Source organism: Thermobia domestica, chromosome 14 (assembly GCF_964235325.1).
Source record: "Thermobia domestica chromosome 14, izTheDome1.hap1.1, whole genome shotgun sequence".
Lineage (NCBI taxonomy): Eukaryota > Metazoa > Arthropoda > Insecta > Zygentoma > Lepismatidae > Thermobia > Thermobia domestica.
The window spans coordinates 12367002-12393358 of record NC_137467.1 but is presented as its reverse complement, the minus strand read 5'-3'; the positions used below and the strand labels follow the sequence as shown (position 1 = coordinate 12393358).

Genomic DNA, 26357 nt, shown 5'->3' with positions numbered 1-26357 from the left:
GTTTCTATATGCACTACTCGTACCGCGTCAATGTGTTGGGCAAAGGTTAATTTGCTATCAAATATAACTCCTAGATATTTGATAGTACTTGGGGTAGACAAGAAAGTGTCACTTATTGTATAGGTAAAGTTAATTGCATTTTCTTTCCTCGTGAAAGATACAGATTTACATTTGGATACATTCAAGACTAATTTCTTATCACACCATATTTGAACTCTCTGTAGATCCTATTGAAGTTTCACGCAGTCATCAATTGAACTTACTTTGGAGTATAATTTGAGATCGTCGGCAAAAAGAAGAACTTGAGAAGTTTTAATACACAGAGGAATATCATTAATAAAAAGGAGAAACAACAGGGGACCTAGATTAGATCCTTGAGGGACTCCTGATAGAGTATTAAACTTTTCAGTAACAAATACTTTGTATGAAACATATTGTTCTCGGTTATGCAAGTATGATACAAGATACTCCGTTGCTTGTTTCGAAAAATTTAGAGATGCCACTTTTAGTAGCAAAGACATCATGATCAACGACGTCAAATGCCTTGATAAAATCAGTATAAACGACATCTACTTGACCGCCGATATCTAATTTTGTTGCTATAAAATTTGTTAAAATAGATAAGTTTGCCGAAGTAGACCTATTACGTAAGAAACCGTGTTGATAAGTTGAAAAAACAGGTTTTAAACGATTTAAAATTCGCGCATATAATATACTTTCAAGACTTTGGGCAAAGGGCGACAGAATAACAATTGGCATGAAATTTTCTATTTCTACCATCACCAGATTTTGGTAATGGACAAACTAAAACTTTCTTTCCATTTATCTGGGAAAGTGTTTGTTCTATAGATATATTAAATATTAAATATAATGCGAAATGGGTATTTAAATATATCACTGCAAACTAACACAACATAAGGAGGAATGTTATCAGGACCACAAGATGCTTTTGGTTTCAACGCTCATATAGCATTTTCTATTTCTTCGAGTTTTATTTCATCTAATTGAAAGTTGTCTAATGTATTACATTCGGTTCGATTAGCAAACAAAGAGTCAACGTTGTATGTGGCGGGTACATTGTTGTACACTGAATGAAAATAATGTGCAAATGCCTGTGCTATTTCATTGACATGTTGGATAGCATGACCATTATGCTATTTAAAATTCTCGTGAACAAAACATATGCGCAATAAAATTCTCGTTCTTCAGCTAGTACACAATCTTTTAGGTATTATGAACCAACTGAAACACACGTCAACCATCAATAAGACTATTATATACACTACAGCTCGACGACTCAATGTACGACCATAGATGCCAACTCGAGAACTTAAAAAGGTTGCCAGATCGTAGATGTAAAATATCACTAGACCACAATGGAAAAAGCTCTAGAAGTTGTTACATAACTTCGCGACTAGAAATTAAATTTCTCCGTCTGACCGGGACTAAACACGAAACCGAAAGGAACGTCTGGCCAGCCTACGTATGAAGAATAACTTGACATTACCCGAGCAGTTGGGAAGGAAGGAAGTGTCCTGGGACCTTCAGGTTATTTACTGTCCACTTTAAATTCTATAAAATTTATCCGATTTTGATTAAATTTGGCAAGCGCAATTTTTGCGACTCTAAATACGACTTTCCCTTGGAGTTGAAATTATTCAAGAGTAAGGGAGTATAACAAGCAGGTAAATTGTACTACAACTTGGAAATTTAATCATATACATGCTTCGATAACAAAATATCTTTCGACATTAAGTTTCGCAATTATAAATAATATTTAAATGAAGTCGACGTTCTTTGCCGCCCTTTCACGACAAAATGGTTGAACCATTCGTAATAAATTTTTCAACATAGATTGAAAAGCTGATGGCACACACACACACACATACACATACACATATTAGGTTATATATTAACATTAGTATAGATTATATGCTTAACATCCAACTATTATGACCATTCCACTACAAGTCGAATCTCCTATGTCCCGTGAATTCCCCTCTTTTTACCCCCATTTGTCAACAAATATTTATTACCAGATGGAAATTTTCATTCTATTGGTAACACTGCATAGAGTACAACGGAAGAATAAGTCTTTTTTTTTTACTTCAAAGAAAAAATATATAAGGGTGAGCGGTGTAGAACGATGTCAAAAGAAGTTAAAAAGATACGGTCAGATACCTCTTTCGCACCGTAATAGTGCGATGGTCTTATGTCTTCTTTTTCCATTATTCCTTTTATTTTCATTTTCATTATGAGTTAAACAAAACAAAGAAAAAAAAACTTCAATAACAATAGAAAACAACAGGGGGTCCCTAGGACGAAAGACGGAAGAGTGAAAAGGGTTATCAGGTGAGTTAGAGGGGAGGAGGAGGTAAACGCCAATAGTTCATCATGTGTGCGGTGGTATAAGATTTTGGAGAGTTGGGAAGAAAGGGGGGGACAAGAGAGAGGGTTGGTTTCCGTATCAGAAGACATTGCTCTCTTGGAGGATGACATGGAGAAAAAACCTCCCACAGGATGACCTCCATGGAATTTACTTGGCTAATGGGTTCAGCTTATTGGGGTTACTTACTGGGCTTCCATGACTATACAGTCTAAGGGATTAGGGTTAGCGATCGTAAGGCTTGGGTGTCGATGGTTCCAATTCCGTACATAGTTTTGAGTACTGCCCTATGAACATTTATTTATCATCGTTTGCTCTAGTCTAAAGGGTACAACAAACTGTTACTTTGCTCACTACATTATCATCAGTAGCGTAGAGAAATTAGTAAATGGGGGAGGGGTTCTAGCAGCCAATCTGATTTTCTATTGGTCCAAACTTGACTTTAGAAAATATAACTGCTTCTTAATATAGTAAATATTCAATTTTTCTAATATCTTGCTCCTGACCATGTGACAGGTGTTCAAAATTATTGATTTTTGTAGATTTTATAAAAGATGTTTTGCATTTATCTGTTCCAATGCTTTCAGGGACAATAGGTGTAGCTGAGTTATTATTATTATTATTATTATTATTATTATTATTATTATTATTATTATTATTATTATATCTCTTAACCAGTTTTAACTTGATAATCTGATTGTTGTCTGAAGCAAGTGCAGACTATTGGAAGAATTCTTCTGCAATGAACTTTCCTGACCATGTGACAGGTGTTCAAAATTATCGATTTTTGTAGATTTGATAAAAGATGTTTTGCATTTAATGTTTTGGTCGTAAAGCTTGTCTCTCTAAGGATCTAAGTGTTACTTTTGATGCTAAACTGATGTTTAATAAAAATATTGAATAGATAGTTTCTAAAGTAGAAGAAACTTAGGAGTTATAAAATGCATTGAAAATGAAATGAAATCTGTGAGTTTTACGTCCCACTGTTATGCCGGTTAGGCTAAAGTAGACGGTGATGATGAGTAATGAAGAAAGTGAGAGGGAACTGGAGAACCCCGAGAAAACCCACGCACACAGTGTTTGTCCACCATAAAGTTCATTTGGTGGAGGCTGAGATCGAACCCGGGACTCCTAGCACCAGAGGTGAACGCTCTACCACTGAGCCACCGCTAAGGATGAAAATGGGTAACTAAACTTTCGTTAAATACAGTTTATTTTTTTTCTTTAATACAGTGCCTGTATTTAAGCCTTAAGCCACGTTAGCACAATTACACAAAGTTTGAAATAGAATACAGTACGTACTGTACAATATTGAAACTTACAGGTTTAGTATGAGTGAAATACAGTACTGAAGTAGAATAAGTACTGTAATGTAACATAAAACTGAATGTGCAATACTGGTAGTGTACAGTACTAGTATTGTTCTAGCATCTACCATAGTACCATAGTACCGTGCTAGTATTACTTGTTACAAGCCATGAGTTCAGTTATTGGTTTTTTGTCGCAGTGAAGAGAGTCTATTGCACGACCCGTAATTTTCCCCAACATTTTTAAAATCTTTCAAGTGCAGTACATATACTGTAGTCAAAAGAACGTGTTTTAAAATACTATACGCTATGTATTACAACAGAATAGACCTGCCCATCCACTTCAAATCCGCGATTTTACTGCTATTACGGCTAAACCGAACAATCACGTAATCCGAACAGGGTTCAGTCCCAATTAATTCGGATTAGCGGGGTCCTACTTACAACTATTATTTTAGCAATTAATTTTGAAATCGTTACAGAATAGTGATGGCCAAACCGTCGATCGCGAGCTACTAGTAGCTGGCGGGAACATCTTCGGTAGATGTTAACGCTCCGGTTAACTAACTTTGATTTCTCCGCTGAGCTGACGCTTAACGACAGGGGGCGCTGACGACAACTGCTTGTTTGTCCCGCGCAACTGCCATTATCACTCTCATCTCACAATTGATTGTATACGCGTGTGATTGTGCACGTTATGTTTTTCGTGTGTATATTAGATATTTGCTATGTTTTCCGTGTGTATATTAGACATTTGCTATGTTTTTCGTGTGTATATAAGACGTTTGCTATGTTTTTCGTGTGCATATTAGACATTTGCTATGTTTTCTGTGTGTATATTAGACATTTGCTATGTTTTCCGTGTGTATATTAGGCATTTGCTATGTTTTCCGTGTGTATATTAGACATTTGCTGTTTTTTGTGTGTATATTAGACATTTGCTATGTTTTTGTGTGTATATTAGACATTTGCTATGTTTTCCGTGTGTATATTAGACATTTGCTGTGTTTTTCGTGTGTATATTAGACATTTGCTACGTTTTCCGTGTGTATATTAGACATTTGCTATGTTTTTCGTGTGTATATTAGACATTTGCTATGTTTTCCGTGTGTATATTAGACATTTGCTATGTTTTTCGTGTGTATATTAGACATTTGCTAACTTGGACAGTTTGATGTCATATTTACTAGAAATGTAAGTTTATAGGCAATAAACAAATGTAAGATTTTAAAAAAAGTTTGTACTCCTTTTGGTTGGTAGCTTATATTGCGTGCAAATATAGATAGAATGTGTGATTACAAGATTCGACGGATGATATAAGTATATATTGGGTAATTTGAGTAAAATTGTGATGTATAACACTGTTAGTGTATTTGTTAAATACATGGAAAATAATTAATTGTTTGTGTAGATTCTCAGTTTCGACTGCGCCAATTATTGCGTTCTAAAAAAATACGTATTTTAATTATTTGGTACCTTTATTCTTAAGCTGAACCCAACTGCAACACAATTAATTATTTTCCATGTATTTAACAAATACACTAACAGTGTTATACATCACAATCCAAGGATTTTAGAAAATAGAGGATCTGCCCTTAGAACAAAATCTTGAAGCCATACGTCACAGTTTCGCCACCCCTACTCAGCCCAATAAGATCGCAATGTTTTGAGCCAACAATCATGGCGGAAACGAAAGTAGCCAATCAGACGATGGCACAAACGAGAATAGCCAATCAAACTTGCCGATGTTCGGTTGTTTTTTTGGCTTCATTAATTTAATAAGATGACAATACATATAGGCAGATCCTCTATTTTATAACATCCTCGTCACAATCTTACACAAATTACCTAAAACATACTTATATCATTAGTCGAATGTTGTGGTCACACATTCTATCTATATTTGCACAGGTTATTACTATTTTCAACGTTCATAATAGTATGTATTGTTTTCGAAAGCACTTTGTGCCAACTTCGTGCCACTGCCAACAGCTTAGAGTAGGATTTAAAAAACGGTACGGTAGCTCAGAACCTTCGTAAGTTTAGCGACCACAGTTATAAGAACAATTTAACAATATCTAATTGCTACACAATAATATAAAATAAAAATAAGTTGCATCAATCTTTATGTCGTTTGCGAATGCGGGTGGAGTAATTGCGCATGCGGGTATGGATAGAGATGTTTCCGATGGAGATGTTGCGGATGCTAGAGACCTGCATGGGCCGGGCTCGGCCCGAGGCCCGATGCCTGGCCCGGCCCGCGGGCTGGGCTTGGGCGGGCCGACTCTGTTATTTCTTTGGGCCGGGCCGGGCTGGGGCCGATTAATTGCAATTCTTTAATAATTATTGACTTTCGTTAAACGATAATTAGAATAAAGGAAACGTTGAAGAAGTGTGCCCGTGAAAAATGTTACAATATGAAACTTTTAAAATTTATCGGGCTTGGGCCGGGTTTGGGCCAATAACTTTTTAAAAACTTATCGGGCCGGGCCGGGCTCGGGCCGAAAATCTCCAAACATTTTCGGGCCGGGCTAGGCCGGGCCTAGGTACATTCGGGCTGGATTGGGCTCCGGCCGAAAAATTCGGCCCGTGCAGTCTCTAGCGAATGCGAGTATAGGTACAAATAGAGACGTTGCCGATGCAGATAGAGATGTTTCGTATGGAGAAGTTGCAGATGCGAATATGGGTACAGATAGAGAATTTGAGGGTGCTGATGTGGATGCAGATAGAGATGTTACGGATGGAGATGTTGCGGATACAGATAGAGCTACTGTGGATGCAGTACGGATGTCGATGCTAAAGTTTGTATCCACAAATTATCTATTCCGTTAATTATAAGAAAAATCAAATTTTATCTTATTATATCCAAATATCCGTGGTCTCGTCTATGGTGGTAGGCTTAATGTTGATATCGGGAACAATAAATTTGTACCACTTCCGGTTGGAATAGAGGATTAAGACCGGAAATGGTACCTATTCTTGGAATGCTGAATCCACAACAGAAAACCATTTCTTGCTATATCTTATTGAACTTGTTCTAATGCCTAACGACAGTGGCGGGTATAGAAGGTAAAAACTGCGGGGGCAGGAGCAGATCCCAGACTATGACAGTTAGGCCTATATATCATGAGTTTTCGCATATCATTTTAATTAGAAATTCGTTTAAGCACTTCGTTAACAGTAATTAGTTATATCTAACATCTCAAAAATTTCCCAATAAAGAATAAAAGGCAACGTTTTCTATAAACTGTCGAAAGTGTATAAATAATACTTCGATTATTCTTGTCACTCAAAAAACTGGGGGAATCTAGGCCTAAAGATGCAAGGGCTCGCAAAAAAAAACCGGCGTTTTTAAATCTTTGTTATTTCTAATTACCAGCAGTGATGGATTTGCGAAGAGGGTTAGGGTGGGGATGTCTTTCGGATTGAAGCCTCTACCCCGAAATTACGGAATTTTTAAAACAATCTAAATATTAGTCTTGCCTTTACTCATAAACTTCAAGCTGTACTTAAAAAAAAAAGGAATTTTTAGAAAAAACTAAGCATTAATAAGAAAAGCTCCTTCCAAAATACTTTTCTAAATCCGCCACTGATTATCAGTATAAAATGGTCTTCAAGGTTGTATCTGGAAGATTATAGCTGAATATACAAACGAAAAGAAATATTTGTTATGCCTGTATTCATAAACTTAAGCTCCTCTTAAATAAAATTTAGGAATTTTTAGAAAAAAACAAACATTATTCAGAAAAAAAACCTCTCAAATATTTTTCTAACTCCGATACTGATTATTTCTATCAAATGGTATTCAAGGTTGTGTCCGGAAGATTATTGTTAAATCATTGCACAGCTACAGTATAACGGAAATGTGGAAGTACGCTCTGACAGATATATTAAAAAACGTACGCTCTGATGAATATATTGAAAAACATGAGTTTAATTATGTGCTAGAAGCTAGAGTACTAAGCTCTAAGAAGTGAAACACGGATGACTAAAAAGAAATGATATAGAGTAGAAAAAAATGCCGATAATTCAGAAGTTAAAATAAAGTTAAGTAGCTTCTAAAATTGCCCTCAAATACTACGTACTTTATGTTTACTTTAATTCATAAACCATGTGCTCCATCCATCATGATGGTGAATTCCAGAGCGAAATATGGCATTTAGGTCATGTAATCTTATTTAACTTTTAGAGTACACTATAAGAAAGCTATTTAAACAGAAAAACCATGAAAATGAAAAAAGCCAAAATTTCCAAAATTCTCGTTTTTTCCCAAAAAAGCCGGCTTTTTATGTGCAAAAAACCATCGATTCAAAAAAGCCGGCTTTTTTTCATCTCTATAGGCCTCTCGGCCTCGGGTTAGATCCGCCATAGCCTAACGACAGGTAAGACGCACTGATATAGCTATTATATAAAATTTCTGAAGCTTGTACTATGCATAGTATGATAGGAATCTAATCTGATATATGTAATTTCCTTAATCCGATGTCGAATCCGTAGATTGAATGGCAGTACGCACGATAGAAATGGAAGACATTTTAGAAAAAAAAAGAGAGAAAAGAAATAGAAACAAAAAAAAATACGTTAAAGCAGAACTAAATAGCAAGTCCAGCGTGAAGAAGACCATCAGCGGTCCTTCTCTTCAACCGATCTGTCACGACAATAGGCCATACACTGATGAGCTTTTTTAAGTTTTACATAAGCATGCGATGTCGTAATATGCAACAATGGTTTTCCGGTACAATGCTCAGCAGGGTTCAGTTGCTAATACGCGGGACAGGAGGACGCACTGTTCTCACGAAGGTTCTGCCAAATTAAAGGTTACACTTGTAGGAGATTCGAGTTCAAGCTAGCTACTTTGCTTGCGAAATTCTTTACATAGCGCTTGCATTTCGCAACCAAATGGAAGTGCTGCTTCGATTCGCATTCTTTGTCTTCCGGACATTGACAGATCGTCTTTATTATTACTATTATTATTTTAATAATTCGTGAGAGGGTCATCTTCCGCATTTTTCTTCACTTGGAGAATCTTGTTTCACAACAAGGCCGTAGTAAAGGGGTGACCGAGATGGTTTAGCCCTCTGAAACTTTGAGTTGTTTGTTGAGATAAATTATACCGTATGTTCGAAAAGTAAGGGGTGAAAAAATTCTTAGTTTCTTTTGTTGAAAGCAAATAAATAAATAAATAAAAATTGGTTCTCAGGGCCAAGATGGCTTAACAATCTTAAACTTTCGGTTGTTTGTTAACCCTTTCGTGAGCGAATTTTTCCACAACGGATGGGACGATACCTCCTCTCTGCTCCCCAGCACACACTCAAAACAAAGAAACAAAATCATTTCTCGAGTGTAAATACCCATGTCCATAGTGAAAAGACTTACGACTAATGGAAATGTCGTTTCCCATTGCAGCAAATAAAAGCATACCTAGGGTCCCTTGGCGGGAAGTATGCTTCCCATTGCCCACTTAAGATAAATTATACAGTATGTTCAAAAAGTAAGGGATGAAGAATTCCTTACAATTTCTTTCGTTAAAAGCAAATAAATAAATAAAGTTGGTTCTGGTCGGAATAGAGATCTCAATTTAAAATTCAAATATTTCCTGCTCATTGTTTCTCCGTAATGATGTCCATGAGACGAGACGAGATGAGTAATGTTTCCTAGTCTCGTCTCGTAAAATTTGGTAAAAGTCTCGTAGATTGTGAAAGTCTCGTCTCGTCTTAGCTTTCGTAAAAAAAAATCTTTCTCATATTGTCTCGATTCTCGAAATGTATGGAAAAATTTATATCCAATATGTATGTCCTGAGTTTGTTATTCTTAATTTCATTTAAAAGTTATCAGAATCCATTCGTATCACGAGGGGTCCACGATGAATGTGATAGAACAACATTTAAACCGTGTATTGTGTAATGACCTTCATATCTGTGAACATTGATAGATTCTATTCATTGTGTTTGTGCAATCACTTTATCGATATATAATTTTTATACTGTAAATCATGCAGCATTAAAACAGAATTTGAGATCTAATTCTAGTAGGGATTCACACGAGACAAGATTTGTGGCTGTCTCGTCTCGAAAATGTGCTGTTAAAGTGATGTCTCGACTCGAAAAATGTATATATCTCTATTGCAAGAGCCGTGTCTCGACTCGAATTTTGTCAGGAAAATTCTGTCTCGAGTCTTACGTGAAATGTCTCGTCTCGACTCTAAAATGAGACGAGAATCGAAGCTACACGAGAAATTTCTTTGTCTCGTAGGAAACACTAATTCCCCGGGAGAAGATAACTTTTTTATATATCTTAAATTAACTTGACTGCTCTGTTACTGTGAAGATTTCTATTCTTTATTGACTTGATAACGATTCAATGCATCGCTCAAGGATGGATGGATTTAGTCATTTCTTGTTATTAAAAAGTTGAAGTTATTTTATCGTTAACAGCGTTTCATTTATTGTGATAGTCTGGCTGTTTCGATATTCCTTTTTCTCATTTCGTGAAAGGTCCATTTAAATCGCATTACAAGGAGAGAAAAATTGAGTGTATTTATAAGGAAAATCCGTAGATACCGGCTACAGGCGGCTTTCCTGGTGCTGCTACTGCCACGGCCGGAGAATTCCCTGTGTTGTGGTGTAGATTTTCTTGATTGCGTTGGAGCCAGGTCAGCCTAGATGACGCATACGTACTTATCTTTCTACATATGTTCCGTAAAGATTTTCTAGATGCTGCTACGATACATTTCTCCGTATGTTTATTTCTGACCAGAAGGAAAAAAAATCCGTAAATTCCGGCTACAGGCGGCTTTCCTGGTACCGGTCCTCCAATCTCTGTTGTAGTAGAGATTTTCTGTACTGCTTTCGAAAGCGAGTTTTTTTTTTTTTTTAAAGTGTAACATCTTACGGTTATTCCCCCTAGACTGAAGAAGACGAATGACTAATAGAAGTCAATTACCTGAAATTAATTTCTGTGCTCTTCCACCTGAAATCGAACCCAGGACCACTAATACGAAAGACACAGTGCTAGCTACCAGACGTGCGAGGAGGTCGTACCACGTTGGAATTAAGTCAACTTAAATGTTGCACACATATTGCTTATCTATGTACGCGTGTTCCATAAAAATATTTCTTGAGTGCTGCTGTGTACTCAATTCACTTCCACGTAGGTGTATTTCTAGCCAGAAAGAAAATCTAGATCGCACACAAGAACTGCGTGATGTCCGTACACAAAACCAAATAATGTTTATCAAAGTACACATAATCATGATTATCTATATCCTGCACGTGCCGACGGAGGAATAGACGTGATTTCCATGATTTCCGGGTGTACAGATTGATCATGGCTAAGCAACAAACCTGCACGTAGCCTGGTACAGAAAATCTTGTGTGAGATACAGAATCCTGCTAAATTTCGCGTCTCCGGATTTTCTAGACTAAAATTTAGCCTTTTCTTCTCTTTCAGTGTACGTATTGGTTTTGTACTTATTTTTCAATTTTCAGAACTTGTTAAAGTAGAACATTATACTGTCTCGGGGGCCATAATGACTCGCGATTACGGCTGGTGTGTGGTGTCCGTGGCTCGATACCCGACGAAGTAAGTATGTGATGAGCAACATCATGGTCGTGGGTTTTCTCGGGGTACTCCCGTTTCCTCCTGCTTTCTCATTCCACCAATTCTTCCATCATCATTCTCTTGCCTTAATCATCCGTCTCCCTTAGTTTAAAGGGCATAATCGTGGGACGTTAAACTCAAATATATTTAATTTCATTTCATACACTATCCTAATTGTTCAATGCACTCGTGATGTATGTTTATACCTTACTCATTTATTTCCATTTCATTATTGCTGCTTTTTAACCAGATTCGGTACTTCTTATATTCAAACGCTCTCCACTTGTCCTCACGACGATAGGGAAAAGCTGTACTGCTAAATCTATTTTTCCCCATTGCTATCTGTCTTTACTGGCCACAATCGGTTCCATTGAAAAGTTGTGTTTCCCAGGAGACAAGATAAGATGAGACATTGAGCTTGTTAATGGCTAAGCGGTTAGCATACACGCCTTTGGCGTGGGAGACCCGGGTTAGATTCCCGGTGGGAGCTCATGTGGTTCGGATTCCACGTTAATCAGTAGGTCCTACTGAACGGGACGTTAAACTCAAAATCAACTAAATTCAAGATAAGAAATTAGGTTTTCTCGTATCTCGGAAAGTTTTTCCCATCTCGTGTCGAATTTGATAATGTACACTCATGTCCAAAATCATTGTCGCATGTCTATAAATATGTTGTTGTAGGAATATAATTTGCTAACGTATTCGCCCGGTATTTCTTATAATGTTAGTATGTGTATAATCGGCCAAGACATGTATGTAGCAAATTTCATGTCAAAAGAGCAGTAAATAAGAAAAATAAAACGAAAATAAAACTCTCTTGTTCATTTACTGAAATTTGCCTCAAATATACATTTCCCGATTATACACATAGTATCAGTATTAAAAGTACCCTGCAAAATCATTATCAAATAATATTCTTACAAGAAGACAGTTATAGATATGCGACAATAATTTTGGACATGACTGTACGTCTCCTCTCGATTCTAGAAAATTCTTATCACGTGAGAACATTACCCTCAGACTTTCTCAACAGGCTCTCAAATCTTCTGTTAGCTTACCCTGTCCCTAAGATCATCACTGCTGTGTTACCAACTTCATTTCCATGAAAATAGTAAAGCAGCGATAGTTATAGAATTTGAGCAATTGCCTTCTTCATTCTTTTTATTATTATTATTATTATTATTATTATTATTATTATTATTATTATTATTATTATTATTATTATTATTATTTTACGTAAATATAAAAGCAGCGACTATGAGAAAATGTTGGTGATAAAGTTTTCCTACGTATGACCTCGTATCAGTGTTCCTTTCAGGTATATTTTTGGGAGGGCAGTGCCCAAGAAGGAGATAAGGTTTAATACGTAGTAGAATAGTACCAGCAGTAGAAGATAGTTTCGGAATACAATAAATAAATAAACATTTTAATATTGCTAGTTTACAAGTGTTCTAAAGCTCTTGCTGAAGCTTATTTTTATGTTTAAGAGTCTTCATCCCGGCGAAATTAAAATACCGCTAATTTTACAGTAATTATGTGATATCTTCAAATAGATAAAAGTTAATTGAAATATGGAACAAGAGCGCCCTAGATAATATTATTTTGCGTGAGGTACCGTTATCATAAGTCACCTAGTGGCTTTCCGTTTTCAGCTGTTTGGAAACGGGAAAATAAATGCCGATTTTCAAAATGGCTCGAAATCGAAAGCAGATAAGTGAGTCGTGATAACGGTATCTCATGTAAAATAATATTGTCTAGGGCGCTCTTGTTCCACATTTCGATTATCTTTTATCTATTTGAAGATATCACATAATTACTGTAAAATTAGCGGTATTTTAATTTCGCCGGGGTGAAGACTCTTAAGAGATTAGATGATACTTTGTGTCTATTAACTGCCAACCCTAAACAGATAAGTGACAACTGAACGTCTTGTTGCGTGTATTTAAAAAAATGACCGACAAGTAGTTGTAGGGTTTGTTAATACAGTAGACTCTCGAGTATTCGGCCTAATAAGGCAATAGGACAGGCTGGATAACAAAAAAGCCGAATAGATCGAAGTTCTATTAACTCATTAAGCATAACAGAAGGACAATTTACGAATACAATACTGTACATAGTGTTCAGTTATAACCAGGACAGGGGCAAGTCTACTGCATTAAGACCCGTTACACACACTGACGAAACAATGAACAAGGAGCAGAACGCTGCTCTTTTCCTGTCACAACTTGTATTTTGCACACGACACGTAGGAGGATCGTAGCAGACGTCCGCTTCCAATGCTTTGACAATGTTGCCAGTGCAACGCCTTGCCTTCCTCATTTAATTACGATAAGAGAAAACTAGGCCGGGTAATCACGAGCCGGATACTCGGGAGTCTACTGTATATAGTTTTAGAATGTCTCCCCTTCCGGGCACATGTTTTCTGAAAGGAACATTGCCGCGCATCACGGAAAATTCGGCGCTAATTTCAAATTTGAAAACTCGCAATTGAATGAAGAAATTAAAAAAAATGCAGATCCTCCAAGTGCCTCGGTCACGACATTTGACGAAGTTGCTTCCTTCTTATGGGCTGTCCTGGTCTCGGGCACGTTCTTTAGCAATTAGTGCCCACTCATATTATGATCTTCCTCGCCCCGAACAAACCCTTTTAGAAGAAAGCCTGAGGTAACCGGGATACCAGAGCAGAGTGTTGATTTTAAGGGTCTTCACTACAGCGAAATTAAACTACCCCTAATTTTAGAGTTTTTCTGTAATATCTTCAAAACAAATAATTATATTCGAAAAGCAAAAAAGTAGTGAACTAGACAAAACGATTTTGCATGTGATACCGTTATCACAACTCATCTATCTGCTTTCGATTTGCAACTGTAGATAGATTTAGCATTTTTTGCGGGTTCTGTAAATAGCGGCATACCAAAAGCAGATAGGTGAATTGTGGTAAAGGTATCACATGCAAAATCGTATTGTCTAGTTCACTACGTTGCTGCTTTTCGAATATTTTTATTTGTTTTGAAGATATGACAGGAAAAAACTCAAAAATTAGCGGTAGTTTAATTTCGCTGTTGTGAAGACCCTTAAGTTACCAATATCTCCGCGGAAACTAAACATAAAACAGAAAATGCAAATGGAACCAGTGAATGGCCTTTAAGAGCAAGTACAAAAACCTCGATTATTATTCCTTTTTTGCATACGGGTTTTTTGCGTCAATTTCTATCGTAAAGATAACCACAAGGAAGAACCCTGAGGATAATGTAATGATACTGCTGGTAATAATAGTATCAACTATTATCTTTGTGCTATTTACACTTTCGGAAGATTTGCCTAAGGTCAGTACTTAAATGCCATTGAATAAAATGTTTCTACTTACCCTAAATCATTGTTGTATCTTGCGGTGTTTTAAAAAGAAAATACAAAAGATAAAAAAAGTAATATACATATAATATTTTTGTCCTTAAGAAAAAAACGACCGTATTTAGTACTGTACTTCGACTGCAAAAAAATTATTATGGCTGTCAACACTAGATAGCCTTGCATGCCATAGCAAAAAACCAATCTATTGCTTTGTACAGGTGTCATCCAGGACAGATATTTTAGCCTTGAAATTCCGCAGAAAACCGGATGTCCATATCACTAGAAAGGGAGGGGGGGGGTAATTTCTCATTGTTTTTCTGTTTCGTAGTTTGACTTTTATCAATTGGCAATTATTGTGATTAAGGCAATTTTAAAGCCATTTTTGTTCTTGCTGTTTTCTGCTTCGCACATTAGCTATCTATCCATTTGCCTTCATGCAGCTTTTATCACTATCAGCAACAAAATGGACGCCATTATTGCTTCTTCTTCGTCTTCTTTTTCAAGTTAACTAGAAAATTTGAGGTTCTCTCTCTCTCTCTCTCTCTTATAGTGACGTATACAGAAATACATAATGAGCAGGGGCTAATAATTGTCATGTCGAATATATATATATATATATATATATATATATATATATATATATATATATATATATATATATGAGGGGAAGTCAAATGAAAACCGAACAAACGCGGAAAAGGGAAAAGTACAAATGGATTTTTTTTCTAAAATTCAAAAGTAATTCCCAGACGCGTAAATACATTTATCCCACAAGGAAACGAGACGATCAATTCCAGTCTTGTAGAAGGAGTTTGGTCGCTGACGTATCCACAACTTCACCCACTCTTGCACTTCCTCGTCTGACTTGTAAACCGCTGTCCATGAATGTCTTTTCTTTTTTCAGGTCGCTAAAAATTTGAAAATCACAAGGCGAAAGATCTGGGCTATACGGAGGATGTTGACTTGTTTAGCAGCTACAGCTCTGAAGTGTATCCCTCACCAGATTGGTAGTATCGAGGCGGGCATTATCATGCAAAAGAATGATTCCGTCTGACAGTATTCCAGAGAGCTTTGACTTTATGGAGCTTTGACTTTATGCTACGGGTATATTACTCCCCAGAGTACTGTTTTCCAGACTGTAAGTTATATCTGTACCAATTTTGGTTAAACTTGCTTCAAGAGTTCCAAAGTTATGCTGAAGCACACATACACACATTCATATATACAGGGATGTACACAAGGGAATCCAGGAGGGTTCGAACTCCCAGAAAACTCGACTTTTCTGTAAATTTAGTCTAAGTTGAGAGGTAAATTTTCAAATTTTAATATAATTTATCCTCATGTAAGTATAAAGACTATGTTAGATTCTTATTCAGACACAGGGGGACCGTGGTGACTCAGTGGTAGAGCGTTCACCTCTGGTGTCTGAGGTCCTTGGTTCGATTTCAGTTTGCGCCAAATGAACTTTGTGGTGGACAAACACCGTGTACGTGGGTTTTCTCGGGGTTCTCCCGTTTCCTCCCACTTTCTTCATTCCACCATTTCATTCATTTTTCATCATCACCGTCTCTTTTAGCGTAGTCGGCATAATCGTGGGACGTAAAACTTAAATATTTCTTATCCAGACGCAGACAAATTCAAAAGAAAAAAGTATGAAAAAGCAATTATGTCAAAATTGACATAAGACTGTGCAGGGAGTAATATGATACCATAACAGCCAGTGCGCAAAGTGGTCAAAAAGAAGACATCATGTGCTGGCATAAAAAGGAATATGTGAAAACACCTGAATTTCCGCCGCTTAGTTATTCATTCTTAGCATTGGTTTTCACTTCAAATGTTATCAGATCTAGTAAATAATTGATGGACCGAGGTATTGTATTTCCATTGCTTTACGATTATTTTTCGAATGGTAAATATCTGATCGATAGTTGATCGATTTCGTCTGACTATGGCTATTCGAGGATGCGTTTCCGATGCGTTACCCGCGCAGCGAACGCGACTTAGGTGGCTACTCGGTAAGTTTACTTTCGCTATAGTTATAAATCATACTGTGAGCCAGTCAGGGTTTCCAGGCTTTACTGCCACACCCTTATTCTCATTCATGCGAATCACGAGGAATAACTCTATTGTGTTACATATTTTTTTTTCTGTGATTGGCTCATTTTTCGGAATTCCCTTGTATTTTTGTGAATTTTGTTTTGTTATACATGCACATACTTTATAACAGCAGAGTTCCAATACTCTGCACAAAACATCTTTCAAGCAGCTGTTTCTTGCTAAAATCCCCTTGCCTGGCAACACGTCTTACCTTTTTCCCCCCTTCCTTTAGACGTCTTTTACTGATTCCGAAACAGCAGGCGGTCTATTGTTCCGAAACGCACCAAATACGCTCCAGCCGACGTATTCTGGGAGTTTTTTTTATTGCTTTCGCATTTGCAGCGCTTTGTGATTAGCCATCCACATTTAAATACATGGTCAGCGTATTCCAGGCGTACGCATGAATCATAAAAACGCGTTGCGAACGCATAGAGTAGCCATGCACTAAATCCGTACTGATAATCTCCAATTTGACTTATATCTGTCGACTAACGGACGAACAGATAGGGACATTCTATAACACTGGTACTTCCAATAGTTATAAAAGAACAGCTTGGAAGTCTAAGTGTATAAAATCACCATACCATTTTGTATAATTGTATTTTTTGTAAATGCACTGCTTCAAGTACCATTAACTTTTAAAAGGCTAAGTAAGGACAGTTAAACATATGTAAAGCGTAGAAGTCTTTTTACTACTTGACTGGTAGCGCAAACAGGAATGTCTTTGCCAGATGTTTATTTTGTATAACACACGATTTTGTATAACGCTCATTACTTCATGCTCTGAGGGGTCAATTATACGTATATCTCGTATAAAATAATCTATTGAGATCAAAATTAGCGAAGAACAAACGGTGTTTGCGTGCAGGTTTACATGTTTCACAACTGACACATCAACACAAAGCGTGGGTTATCAGGAAAGCAAGGTGATTGCCATATCACTTAGTTTCGCACTGAAAACACTAATTTCTTTTGTGGGTACTACCTATATGAGTACAACATTCGTAAACGAGATGACTAAAATTGTGATAAAGTGTGCGTATTTATTTAAGAATCTAGGTTAAACTCAATCTACTATTCGGCGACAGTTCTCTTAAGTACTCAAGAATTTGACAAAGGGACATAGTGGTTTGGTGGTGATGGTGAGCTAATAAGTACTGCGAGAGATCGTTAGTTCGATCTAGGAGCGTCCATATATGATCACGAGAAACAATTCATCGTGATTTCGAGTCCCAATGAAAAGCGTGAGTCTTTTTTTTTCTTTTTTAAGTTTCATTTTAATCTCCCCGAATTTTCTGTTTTTGTGTCCCTGCCAAAGATCATGTGCAAATGTTTCGGGGCAAATTTTTAAGAAAAAAGTGCTAGGGCTCTGATCTCTGGTGCAAAACATCCGTGTTTTGATCCCATTCTTGTGAGTTTGTGGTGTACAATATCGTTTTTCCCTGGGTTTTCTCGGGGTTCTTCCGGTCGCTCTCACATTATAATTTGTATGTAGTGATAACCGGCAGTGCTGTCAAAAGGAAATAAAAATCTTATCAAGAAGTTTGAATTGAAAATTTCGCTGTTTGGTCACTTTTTTTTTTCGTTCTTTCTTTTAACGCAGTACGATCAAAAAAAAATGTATTATCAAAGGAACTAAACCAACTGACAAGTAAAGGGTCCAAATGGATGAATCGAATTGCAGGATGAGACATAGTGCGTCTTATAGAGGATGTGAAAATGTGTATATGTGCAAAGTTATAGCGACTGAGCGCCATAGGAAACGGAGAGGGTCAAAGATGGTGGGGAAGGCCTATCCTATGTTATAGAAATACATCAAATAAAGTGTTGAGACGTACAAACAGTGAAAGATAGACAATACAAACAGTAGTAGTTTCACATATTGACAAAAGAAGAATGGGCAGAGTAAATCATGAACCGCCATTTTGAAATATGTGATTTTTTTTTTAATGGAAAAGTAGTCATGTCATATGTCAGTTAGGGCCAGCATGTTCCCAAAAAGTTAATTATGAACTTTAGTAATCGTTATCTGTACTTATTTAGAAGATTTAGGATTATCTTTATAGTTATTTACGAAAATTTAGGAGACTGATACCCATATGTTGAAAGTTTGGATTATTACGAAAATACATTCGACTGCAATAGCCCACTTTTCATCCAGATATCACATGCTACGCTCGTCCTAAGTTACTTTTGCTTACGAAGGTGGACAAAGAAAGTTGAGTGAAAATACAGCAAGTTGTGAAAAAAATTAGTGGTCTACATACACCACGTTATAATTGCATTCCAATCTATCAGATTTTTATTGTGTTATGGAATATATTAGTAAGTATGTCTTTAACAAAAGGTAGCTGTATAAACTCCACATTCTTTTCAACCAAATGCGAAAAACAGAGCGGAAACGGCTCTTCCAGACAGTTCCGAACAGTTCTCTTCGGCACTATATGAAGCAAATCGGAAGTAATGCCATAAATAATAATGCACTAATATACACCTTGGATATCAAATTTCACTGTTAGTTTTCTTGGCTTTTAGATATGTTTAACTTAAATTTCTTTTCGTGATAATCCAAACTTTCTACATACAAGTATCAGGCTTCTAGATGCTGTGTAAAAAGGCTTAACTATAAAGATAATCCTAAATTTCCCAAATAAGTACAGATAACGATCACTAAAGTTCATAATTGACTTTTTGAGAACATGCTGGCCCTAATTGATATATCACATGACTACCTTTCCATTTCAAAAAAACATCACAGATCAACAAATGGCGGATTTAAAAATGGCGGCGGAAGTTCATGATCTACTTTGCCCATTTTTATTTTGCCAATATGTGAAACTATTACTGTTTGCATTGTCTATCTTTCACTATTTTTACGACTCAACGCTTTATTTGATGTATTTCTATAACATAGCATAGGTCTTCCCCACTAACTTTGACCCCCTGCCTCTCCGTTTCTTATGGCGCTCAGTCGCTATAACTTTGCACATGCACATATTTTCACATCCTCTATAAGACACACTACGTCTCATCCCGCAACTCGATTCATCGATTTAGACCCTTTACTTGTGAGACGCGTGTCTGGGCCCTAAGGTACTTCGTCATCATCATCATAGGTATTCTGCCATTATTGGCAGGACAGTTGGTGCAACTGAGAAGCTTCCATGCTCCACGGTCTTCCGCTAACCTATTCGTCTTCACGTACGATTTTTCTGTTTTGATATCGTCCATTAAATGTAGTCCCCTTCGCCCCCTTCCTCTCTTTTCTGACCCTCTAACATGTCCTTCATGATACAGTTCCTTCTTAGCCAATGTCCCAACCAGTTTCTTTTCCGTTTCTTAATAATGTCAAAAATTGTTATTTTCTTCCACACCATTTCTAAGACTCTCATTCGTTTCCCATTCGATCTAGCTAATTCTCTCCATTCTACTCCAGACCCACATTTCGAAAGCATCCAGTCGTTTTTCATCATTTTTGTGCAATGTCCATGTTTCTGACCCATACAGTACGATACTCCACACAAGCACTTTATGAGACTTTTTCTCAACTCTTTATTCAAGGTCCCACAAAATAGTATTTACTTCCTCCTAAAGGCTTCTTTTGCCACTATCCTTGCTTTTATTTCACGTTCACATTTCATATCATTACTAATAATACTACCCAGGCATCGAAAACTAGTCACCTGTTCTACTTTCTCCCCTCATATGTAACACCGACTGCTTCGTTCCAATCACCATGGCTTTTGTCTTTCTAACATTTAGTTTCCTCCCATATTCTTCACAACTCTTTCCCAACTCTTTCTAACATCTTATTGCTTTTCTCTTCAGATTCCGCAACAACCACCGTATCATCTACAAACTGTATACACCTAACCACTCTACCTCTTACTAAAATGCCATCTTCATTTCGTAGGCTATTTTTCACTATCTTTTCTAGATAATAACTCAGCTACTTACTAACCTTAAATATGACTTTTTAAAAAATGGCAAACTGAAAAATTTGGGGATTACTAATATACTGGAGATTGTTTCTAAGCTCATCTTAGACCCCACCACCACCACCAACACGAAGAACATCAGAATTGAAAAAGATACAAATACGGTAACCGTAAATTGAAAGAAAGCCATAGAAGGGATATTCATCATAACGGAAGTATGCCAGCTTATATATAAGTGGTCAGGAAAATTTCAGTGTTTGATAATGCTAAAAAGAAAAGAACAAAATACCTTGGGTTTGAGAGAGAACTGCTATTTATTGGAACCGGTTTTAGCTTAAGAGTCTTCATCCCGGCGAAATTAAAATACCGCTAATTTTACAGTAATTATGTGATATCTTCAAATAGATAAAAGATAATTGAAATATGGAACAAGAGTGCCCTAGATAATATTATTTTGCGTGAGGTACCGTTATCACAAGTCACCTAGTGGCTTTCCGTTTTCAGCTGTTTAGAAACGCGGAAATAAATGCCGATTTTCAAAATGGCTCGAAATCGAAAGCAGATAAGTGAGTCGTGATAACGGTATCTCATGTAAAATAATATTGTCTAGGGCGCTCTTGTTCCACATTTCGATTATCTTTTATCTATTTGAAGATATCACATAATTACTGTAAAATTAGCGGTATTTTAATTTCGCCGAGATATCTCGAATAACGTTATTTCATTTGTGACTGTAACGACAGTTCCAAAATGTTCCGATGAATAACGTTATTCAGAGCATGCCGTTTTAAAAAGTTACGCTGAATAATAACGTTATTCACCACGTGCAAGTATTGGTTAAAAACAGGAACGGAAACAGACAACGAATTGCAAATATTGCACATTTTGTTAAGTTATCCACCCTTGATAATTTCATCATTTTCCCCCCATAATTATTGACTTTTCGTTAATCATCCTTTCGTTTTAGTCTTCAGGGTACAACCGTAGGATGCAAAACTGAACAATTTCTTTCTTTTCTTTTCGTTTTTTTTTTTTTTTTACAATTTTTGTATATCTAAAAAAAATATGTATTATTTAGTTTATATAAATATTCTAATAATAAACAGGAAAATCTCTGTCTGTGTGTTGCGCTAATAGATGTCGCCACACCCGCTACCAGTTGCTTCTCAATTATTTAAATGAGCATAATGTTGTATATAAAGAAATCATTGAGTGGTTCTCTTATGGTAAGGAGTTTGAGGTGATTAAAGGGCAAATTCAAAATAAATAAATAAATAAATACATTTGTTAAATGTAAGTTTTTAGTTATTAATTAAGCACGACTTTCAATCTATAATGTATCTGACTGAAAAGTTTAGGAAGAAACTAGTCTTTATTTATTGCATTGTACTTCAAGATGTAAGTTGCATATGATAAACTGGTTCTTACGGATTTTTTTAAAATGTCAGTTCAGGTTTGTATAGTTTCCAATTTGGCCACCAGAGGCGCTCTTCATAGAAGCTGTAATGGCGTTTGTTAGTGCTGAGAAATCATTCTGCGTGTTGAAATTTGAAAGATACCTGTGTTCTGCGCGAGCGCAACGTTCGTTTCGAATTAAATATGGTGAGAAAACTCCGTCCAGGAAGTCTATCAAGAAATGATAGGTCACAACTGGTTATTTATATCCCCGCGAAAAGATTTGAACGCCCTGTTGTACCTGAAGAACGTGTCGAACATGTAAGGACTCCAACTAAGGACTTCCAAAGAAATTCTACTAAGTCTATACGTAGAGCGTCCAGTGAGCTAAGAATGCCTCACCAGACTGTGTGAAGGGTTGTAAGGAAACACCATAGAAGTATCCGTTAAAGAAGAACAATTTCAATTTGCATGTAATTTTCAAGAGTTATCTAATAGTGAAAGTTTGTTTGAGCGCATAATTTTTAGTTCACATTCCATGTCCTTGTGAAAGGTTAATCGACACAACTGTCGAATTTCGGGAACAGGCAATCAACACACAATCATTGAAGTTAAATGAGGTTTTTCAAAGCTCAACGTTTTTTGGTGTCATATCTCAGCTGAAGCTCTACGGACTCTTCTTCTTCTTTTTTCGTGATAGGCATGTCACCTGAATATGCTCCAGCTTTGGTTAATTCCGCAAATGAATAAGGACTCTGATAATTATGTGTTCCAGCAAGATGGAGCACTACTTCGTTATTAGTGCCAGGTTCGTTCATACCTCGATGAGAACCTGCCACAATGTTGGATAGGAAGGGAGCGTGTACCCTTTGGACAACACCCTTCTTAAATGACCTGCCAGATCCCCAGCTTAAAACCAGCTAGATTTTTTTTTCCTTGTGGGGTTACATGAAGGATCGTGTTTACGTGCTCCCGCTTCCACAGAACCTAGATGAACTACGAATCAGAATTCAGGAAGCAGTAACATTGGTCACACGAGATACGCTAACCAAAGGCTGGCAGGAACTAAATTTCCGTATAAATGTTTGACGCGTCACACACGACGCCTACATTAAATCCGTACAATGTATTTAGTCCACCACAAACCCGTAAAGACCCTTGTGTCAAATAAAACAAAAATTGACATGATATGCACCCATTTTTTTTTAAACAAATGTTTCAAAGTAGGACTTACTTTACAGTAACGCTGTACAGTATTTATCATCCAAAATGTTTGTGATGAAACAAATTCAATTATAACTAATTCTAAATAGACGTGAAATGAGGATAATATTGCTTGGTAAGGACGTTTTCTTTCAAATAATGAACCACGGCATGCAAGGTATCCAGGGGCGTCATTTCAGACTTCGCTTGGGGGGGGAGGGCAAGAGCACCACCGACATAAAACTTCCATGTTTTGTACTAGTATATTAGTATACAATTGATTAAAGTATATGTGTTCCTCAACTCTTGGGGGGGGGCAATTGCCCCCTCCTGCCCCCCCCCCTAAATGACGCCCCTGAAGGTATCTCTATATTTTACCTTTCGAAAACTGGGTTCTTATATATCAGGTCGTGGTCATGAACATTGTTGATAACCACACTAAAGAAATACTATTTAATAATAATAATAAGCGTGAATATTCTGTAAGGTTAAGTAATACTTTAAAAAAAAAAAAATTAAGTTCTTCACTGATAATGGATACCGGTAGAGGGAGATCATTAAAGGGCCCATAAGAACATGTTTGCGGCTTTTATCAAAAGGTTGTTAATGTAAGCTGTATATATATATATATATATATATATATAAATATGTATAGCTCCCAGTAGAAGGGATATTCGTACGTACACGCATTACGTATTCCAGCAATTCTTGTGGGTGAAGTTCCTGTATTAAAAAAAAAAAAAAAAAAAAAAAAAAAGTAGTGATTGTTCTTGGTGGTTGTGGAGGAGGAATCTTGAAGTTGAAGGGCAAGACACAAGAAATCAGAGCAAGTTAACTTTTAATTTCTTACTTTGTTTTTGTTTTTTGTTCTTGTTTCTCCAGAGAACATAGCGCATCAATCAAAGCGTAATAGCCAACGCAACCAGGACCAACCTCTTTTTTTTTTTTTTTTTTTTTATGTAAGGAGCCCATATCTCTTAGGGGCCTACCTAGCCATGGTTGCTTTTCTCTCTCTCCTTCATTTATAATGCTCCACAGGAGAGATGAATGCGTACGGGGATGCTGTATGCATAAGGATTCACCAACACTTGATGGAGTTCAGTGACTCCGCGTTCCTTTTGTTGTTGTTGGGGATAAAGGGTTAACACAAATGTTCAATTCTTTTGCTTTATTTCTCTAGCTTTTCTTTTTTCTATTTTTTGTTGTTTATTTTTACTGTTTTTTTTCGTTTGTCGAATCGTGACGTTGCATTCAGATCCATAGATGATGATGATGACGCCACTTGTTGATTCTTTCCGATCTTCTTTTTTTTTTAAATCATATTCTTATTTTCTAAAAACTTAAATTTTTGTGTACATACCACTCAGGAATATGAGAATTTACTTTTAAAAAAAACTTTTCAAAATTACACAGCCCCCCCCCCACACACACACAAGTTCTGTACACCGGTCCCCAAGGTATGGATGTATTTTGTTGCACAGAATCCAAATTTCGAAACCCCAGGATGATCGATAGTGTCAATTTTTTTATGGACGAAAAATTTACATATACACTGAGAAAAAAAGGACTAGGATTTCAGTGTGGATACATCGTATTTACGCGGGGTCGCTTCTTAAGTAATGTAATTTCATGTATAAAAGTAAAGCAGGTGGGTACACAATGCCAAGTCTGGAGTTCGGCGTCGAGCTAGACTCGCTGTGATTGGATAATTTTATTCACATGATCGATTTCGTGTTAAAAACTATTACTCTCGTAAGGTAGGGAGTCACAGATTTAGAAAGAACCAAGAGGGGACACTCGTAGGAAGGTGGTAACAATATTAAATACGTAAGTTACCCCCGTCGGAATGGGAATGGCGTTAATTCCAGATTTGAAATGGTAGTCCCACAATACAATATTTTCGCTGGACGGTGGTGTAGATCGTACTACGGATGAAACAACATTACTTAATGTGGTGACGCGCGTAACCTGGTAAAAACAGCATTTACATGCCGACTGGACTATGCATTTTTCTCCGTGTATATACAGAGTGTAAGTAAAGGTCGTTTACAACGCTTGGGAGGTGATTCCTCACACCAAAACAAGCAAAACGTTTATGTGACATTTTCTTAAATTCGGCGTCATTTCCGACTTACAAGCTATCGCAAATGGCGGTAAATCGACGTGTGACACCTCATTGTGGACAAAGGAAAGGTGCAACAGCAAGCGGGTCTACACAATTTAGAGAAAGTAATGCCTGAATAACATAATTGTGTCAGAAGCAAGAAGTAGGGACGCGGCACAGGGAGTTCCTTTTCTGCATCCATTTTCCGCATGTCAGTCTGTCCACATAAGAAAGTCCCCTTTGAGAAATTCCTTGAGAAAAACCGAACCGGTTTTGGAGAAAACTAAAATGTCGGTTTTTCGGATTTCGGTTTTTCTAGAAACCGGTTTCGGCTTTCCTAAAAACTGAAAAACTGGTTTTTGTGCCCACCACTAGTTCTTATCGTGGTCAATAGATCTCCAAACTTGTGAGTCTGATCCTTTTGTCTCAGTCGGTTTCGGTGTCTGTAATTGAGTGCGAGATTACGAACGCTGTAAATAGATAACGAGGTACACGCGAGATCTTTGAGGGCAATGAACTCGTGCCACTAACGGTCACGAGCACACCATAATAAATGAGCGAGAGATCGAAAAAGCATTAGCCTTATTAAGGATGGCAAGCAATAGCAATGAGTGAGCATTAGCTTCACTCAAATTAGTGAGCCCCTATAAGATTTGAGAACCTGAACCCGTGAGAGCAACCATACCACCCTCGCCCCGATGGTGGGCCGAATTTTTGGTTGCGGGCCAATCGTGGGCCAACAATGGTCCCATATATATTAGGCGGTCAATTGCTTATTAAGGAGGAACCCCGACTCCAAAATGGCCATTTTTGGTAACGGGGCCATATTTGGATACCCCAAAATCATCCTGTGATTTTCCTATGAAAATCATACAAGTACTTCTCAGTGGTAGAGTGCTCACTTTTGATGAGATAAATCCCAGTTCGAGCTAAGACATGTCAGTTTATGGCGGACAACATCGTGTTCTTGAGTTTTC

The 26357-nt window shown here is 37.0% G+C and overlaps 1 long non-coding RNA gene across 1 annotated transcript in view; it reads right to left on the bottom strand.

The window, feature by feature from the left end:
• Positions 1–14797, bottom strand: part of LOC145670566 (uncharacterized) — a 260942-nt gene extending 246145 nt beyond the window's left edge. The window contains exon 1 of the long non-coding RNA XR_014128338.1: positions 14660–14797. This is a non-coding gene — a long non-coding RNA (uncharacterized LOC145670566). The remainder of the gene's footprint in view (positions 1–14659) is intronic.
• Positions 14798–26357: the final 11560 nt, after the last annotated feature.